The sequence below is a fragment of the Loxodonta africana genome, chromosome 2, assembly GCF_030014295.1.
Source record: "Loxodonta africana isolate mLoxAfr1 chromosome 2, mLoxAfr1.hap2, whole genome shotgun sequence".
Lineage (NCBI taxonomy): Eukaryota > Metazoa > Chordata > Mammalia > Proboscidea > Elephantidae > Loxodonta > Loxodonta africana.
In genome coordinates, this window is record NC_087343.1 from 138687774 (window position 1) to 138694028 (window position 6255).

Here is a 6255-nt window from a genome sequence, read left to right on the forward strand (position 1 = left end):
CATGTAGTGCCCAGATCTTGGTTTCTAATAGTGTTTGCCAACAAAGAAACCAGGGCCCCTTGAGGAAATGGCTGATTCTAGAACTGAGGCAGGAAATATATAAGATGAGCCTGGGTATCTTGTTGTGCCAAAAAGCAAGGAAGTGCTTAAAAAAATAAAAATAATAGGATGGGTACATGTCGAAGGGAAATAGGAGAAAGAATTCTCTATGGCCCAAGTGGAAAAATTAGAGCAAGAAAATAGAGTAGTATTTGATTATAACCCAAAATATAAAATAAATATCCATGAGTCCATACTAACATAAATAACTGATTGAGTAAATAAGTAGAGAACAAACAAACCTTCCATGCAGCATAACTCCAAATAATTTATGTACATACTACACTCTCAAGGAGGTAGAGCATAATCCCCAACTCTTAAGTGTGCACTATGCATAGTGATTTCCTTCCAAAGAGTATAGTATGTAAAGGGGGGAAGCGGAAATAATACCTTTACAGTAGGGAAACCCAACAAACGCTACTTCAGCCAGATAGATGATCAAAGTTAACATCAACAGTGATATGTTGATAATATGTACCCTTGATATGAGATCAGAATAGTACTTTATGGTCTTCCATAAACCCATACCTCCAATCTATTCATGATAAAGACATAAGAAACACTCAAACTGAGGGGCATTCTACAAAATACCTGACCAGTAGGTACTCCTGAGAGTTGTCAAGATCATCAAAAACAAGGGAAATCTGAGAAACTATCAGAGCTAAGAGACACAAGGACAGAGTGTAATGTGATATTTTAGATGGGATTCTGCAACAGATAAAGGGCATTAGGCAAAAACAAAGGCAATCAAATAAAGTATGAACTTTAATTATACTAGTCCATTAACAGTGACAAATAATAATATTAATGTAAAGATGTTAACACTAGGGGAAACGGTGTCTGGTATATGGGGACTCTCTATAGATACTATACTACCTTAACTTTTTTTTTTTTTAATCTAACAGTATTCTAAAATTAAGTTTATTTTTAAAAACTTGTAAGATAGTTTCCAGAAAGTGGATTTAAAATAGAGCTTCTCTAGAACTGGGCAGGACTTCGTCAATGGGGAGAGGTACATGAGTGCCTGTGAGCCAGCTGAGGCCCAGTGTAATAAAGAGCACTTGAGAAGCTGTGCTCTGGCAAAATATTGCCACAACTTGTTATCCTCAGCAGGTCTGCATTCTGGTCACTCATTAATGATATTTTATTCATAGCCTATCCCATATTTACTTTATAACAATACCATCAATGTCGACGTTGTTGTTACTTGCTGTCAACTCATGGCGACCCATGTGTGCAGATTAAAACTGCTCCACAGGGTTTTCAAGGCTGTGACCTTTCAGAAGCAGATCACCAGGCTGATCTTCCAAGGTGCTTCTGGGTGGTTTCAAACCACCAACAGTTCAGCTAGTAGTCAAGCACTTCACCATTTCTGCCACCCAGAGACTCCCTCAAAAACCTTAAAAAACATTCTTACAAAAATTATATATCACCAATAAATGTTTCCAGGGTAATTCTTAACCTTATAATTCTTCAGTTTTATTGTCACATGATTCAAATTTACAATTTGACTAAAATTAAGTAAGCATTTACTACATATCTGTATATCATGTGAAGCATTAATCTGGCTGCCAGCAAAAGAAAGGATGAATAGGAAGATCCCAGGTCTCATTTAAGGAGAGGAATGACATAGTAATTATATTTTATATCTTTTTCCCTGTGTTAGGCAAATCAAGCCATTTTTTAATTATAGTGCCAAAATTTTTAAGATTTTTAAATAACATTTTCCTAAAATATATTACATACCTACTCTCTTTCTCAAACCAGTTTAAAGTTTTGTTTTTGTTTTTTGATGACACAGAATTAATGTTCTAAACAACATGCTTGTTAGTTTTAGGGACTAAGAAGGTATGTGGTGGTTCTTGGCCTGCTATGCCTAGTGGCCCCAGGTTGCAATACTTCTGGTGAATGTGAGTGTTTGTGACTTTATATAAATAATATATGCTCTTTCTATGAGGTCAAACAATCATGAGATGTATTTTTAAAAAGCTAATTTCTCTCCTTTCTCCTCCTAACCCCACTTTGCTGAAGAAACCAGAATTAACGGGTCGGTATGTATAACTGCATAGTTTTCCTTCTCTGTTTCTCACCATGAACCTCCAACATGCTTTTCCTCTGTAGACCCATGCTGTATTAATTAGTTCTAGCTCCACTTAGCAGCACTAAGATCCTTTCTGGCCTTCAAGTGGTGGGTGACTTTTAGTTGTGGTGTTCAGCAACAAAATTTGGAAAAGAATAAAGACAAGGAATGTTGATGAAAGTTGACGTCTTGCAGCAGCATGTTTCCAATGTTCCCCTGTCGCCTCATTTTTCTTTTTTAATTTTAAAGCATTTTATTTATTTAATTAGTGATTTCATTCTACCAAGTCTCAAACATACAAATAATTACACTTGAAAAATTAGGTACAAAACTGTGTGATTTCATTATTTAGGTATTTTTAAACATATTACATTATGTTTATCAAAATATTAATAATATTTGCCTCTGAGTGGGAGCATTATAGGCAAATTCCTCAAATTCTTTATATTTTGCATATTTTAGAATTTACGACACAGATATCTCTTACTCACATAATTTTAAAACATTAAGTAAACACTCCACTGACCTAGTAATGTGTAAAGAGGTAAAGTAGGGATACTCTGAATTTATCGTATTTTCTTTATCATTCATTTTATGACGGTCAACAAGAAAAGCACTTCAAGTGTTAAAACAAGGCAAAAAATTAATGTCCCCGTATGCCCTCAACTTGTAACCAATTACTATTTTTGAAGTATTCTATGTTTTAATTTTATGGGAAAAAAAATTTAAAAACACCATATAGTAAAAACATCTAAAAGGTGCAACTAGAATGAAAACGTTATAGAAGTGAATTTTCCTTGAACTATACAGCTCTAGTTTGAATGTCAGGAAAGAAATATAATAGCTCATTCAGAACAACTCTGTATATCCTTGTTATCAAATGACACCAGGTCAGTCAAAATAATCCACACCTCACTGCCTCTGCCTCATATGCCATTAGGAAGATGAGTACAATTCAGCTACCACACTGCTTCGCATTAGCTCAATTTGTTCTCAGTGTAGAAAACCAAGATCTATCAAAATACTTTTCATACTTAAAAGTATTAATTATATCCACTTCATGTTCTTACATAGGAAAATGTTTTAGAAAGATTATAAATGACAAAATATAAATTTTTTCACTAGAGGGACTGAAGACAGAGGGCTTGAGACCCCAGCCTGTAGGAAATATCCTGGGCTCTTCTGGGCCAGACAGATGGCTGAGATTTGGAGGTACTTGACACATTTGCTAAAACAATAGGCTCAAATATAGCAATAATTGTGAGGATGGCACAGGACCAGGCAGTGTTTCACCTAACAACAACCACTGATAGCAGACAGTGAGCAGTAACTACCATGTCAAGTTGGGAGTCTTATTACAAAAATGAGGGAGATGAAGAAGAAGAACAAGATGAGGACCCTGAAGCAGGCAGAGAATATAAATATTCAAGAAGAGATGGTTTGATTTTCTTGGTTGACAGCTTCAGGGCCATGTTTGAATTTCAGGATGAAGATGATGAAGCTGAATTGACTCTTTTTGACATGAGCACCCATCGCAGGCTGAGTGAGTACACCAACAAGATCATAAGCAGTGATAGGGATCTCTTGGCAGTGGTGTTCTATGGTACTGAGAAAGACAAAAATTCAGTGAATTTCAAAAATATTTACATCTTACAGGAGTTGGACAATCCAGTGATATCCAGTTCAAGATGAGTCATGAGAGGATCATGCAGTTCACCAATGAAGGTAACCTCCATGGCAATGACAGTGCCAAAGCCAGTCAGGCCAGGACCAAAGCTGCTGATCTCCATGACACAAGTATCTTCCTTGACTTGATCCACCTGAAGAAGCATGAGGGCTTTGATAGATCCTTGTTCTACAGAGATGTCATCAGCACAGCAGAGGATGAGGATATGGGGGTTCACTTTGAGGAATCGTGCAAACTGGAAGACCTGTTGAGGAAGGTTCGAGCCAAGGAGAACAGGAAGTGCACAACTGGCAGGTTGAAGTTTAAGCTCAAGAAAGGCATAGCACTCACTGTCAGCATTTATAATTTAGTCCAGGAGGCTTTCAGGCCTCCCCCAATCAGGCTTTATTGGGAAACAAATGAGTGTGTGAAAACCAAGACCCAGACATTTAATGTAAACAACAGCAGTTTGCTTCTGCCCAGTGATACCCAGAGGTCTCAGAGCTATGGGAGTCATCGGACTGTACTAGAGCAATAAGAAACAGAACAGCTAAAATGGTTTGATGAACCAGGTTTGATTCTCATCAGTTTCAAGCCTTCCTCATGCTGAAGAAGCACAATTACCTGAGGCGTTCCCAGTTTGTGTACCCTGAGGAGTCCCTGGTGAATGAGTGCCCAGCCCTGTTCAGTGCTCTACTCACCAAATGCCTGGAGAAGGAGGTGATGGCAGTATGCAGGTATACACCCTGCCACAACAGCCACCCTTATTTTGTTGATGTTGATGCCACAGGAAGAGGAACTGGATGACCAGAAAATTCAGATGATTCCCTCAGGCTTCCAGTTAATCTTCCTACCCTATGCTGATGATAAACAGAAGGTGCCCTTTACTGAAAAAGTCTCGGCAAACCCAGAGCAGGTAGACAAGATGCAGGCTATTGTTCAGAAGCTCCACTTCAACTACAGGAGTGACACCTTCGAGAACCCAGTGCTGTGGCAACACTTCAGGAACTTGGAGGCCTTAGCTTTGGATTTGATGGATCCTGAACAAGCAGCAGATCTGACGTTGCCCAGGGGTGAAGCAACGGATAAAAGACTGGGCTCCCTGGTGGATGAGTATGAGAAGCTGGTCTACCTAACAGATTACAATTTCCAGGGAAAAACTACCAAGTGAAAACAAGGTAAGTGCCATAGCTCTGTAGCAATGGTTAACTGCAGCCCAGATCATATGGGTGCCCCATGCAGGGCAGCTGGAATGCCTCTGGTCACATTACAGTCACTCCTCCTGAACTTTCCCCTAGATGATGAAGTTTCTAGAAAAAAAAGGCCCAAGGTGAAGGTACCTGAAGAGGAGCTGAGGGCCCACATCGGCAAGGGCATGCTAGGTAAGCTCACTGTGCCCATGCTGAAGGAAGCCTGCAGGGCGGGATAAGGAAGCAAGAGTTGCTGGATGCACTCACCAACCACTTCCAGGAGGGCTGACCATGCCACACTCCCAGCCACCCTTCCATACTGTAGCAGGGCAGCCTGGTTTGTTCTCATCAGTGGAAAAATGTTTCTCCGAGCCAGGAAGAGTCTGCCTGACAGAAGCCCAGGGCCTTTGTTTATGGGACTTTCTGTTGCCGTGGAGACAGTGCAGCTCTCCACTTTGCTGTGCCTTACTCTCCACCACCTACTGTCTGAATAAAGAGCCCTTCTTTGTACTATCCAAAAAAAAAAAAAAAATTTCACTCTACAATTCCCATTCATGTTTTGCTTATGTTGTTGTTAGGTGCCAACTAGTCAGTTCCAACTCTTAGCAACTCAACGTACAGCTAAATGACATTGTCTGATCCTATGCCATCCTCACAATGGTTGCTATGTTTGGGGCCACTGTTGCAGCCACTGTGTCAATCCATCTCATTGAAGGTCTTCCTCTCTTATGCTGACCTTCTACTTTACCAAGCATGATGTTCTTCTCCAGGGACAGGTCCTTCCTGATAGCATGTCTAAAATACATGGGATGAAGTCTCACCAACCTTACTTCTAAGGAGCATTCTGGCTGTACTTCTTCCAAAGACAGATTTGTTCATTCTTCTGGTAGTCCACGGTATAGTCAATATACTTTGTCAACACCATAAATCGAGTGCATCCATTCTTCTTGGGTCTTTCTTATTCATTGTCCAGCTTTCACATGTATATGAGGAAAATGAAACTACTATAGTTTGGGGCAGTCCCACCTCAGTCCTCAAAGTGATACCTTTGCTTTTCAACACTTTAAAAATGTTTTTTGCAACAGATTTGCCAAATGCAAAACATTGTTTGATTTCTTTATTGCTGCTTTCGTGGGCATTGCTTGTGCATCCAAATAAGATGAAATCCTTGACAACTTCCATTTTTTCTCCTTTCATCCTGATGTTGCTTATAGGTCCAG

General features: G+C 39.5%; 1 pseudogene; it reads left to right on the forward strand.

Annotated features, from left to right (window-relative positions):
• Window positions 1-3351: 3351 nt before the first annotated feature.
• On the forward strand, window positions 3352-5895 carry LOC100658727 (X-ray repair cross-complementing protein 6-like; annotated as a pseudogene).
• Window positions 5896-6255: the final 360 nt, after the last annotated feature.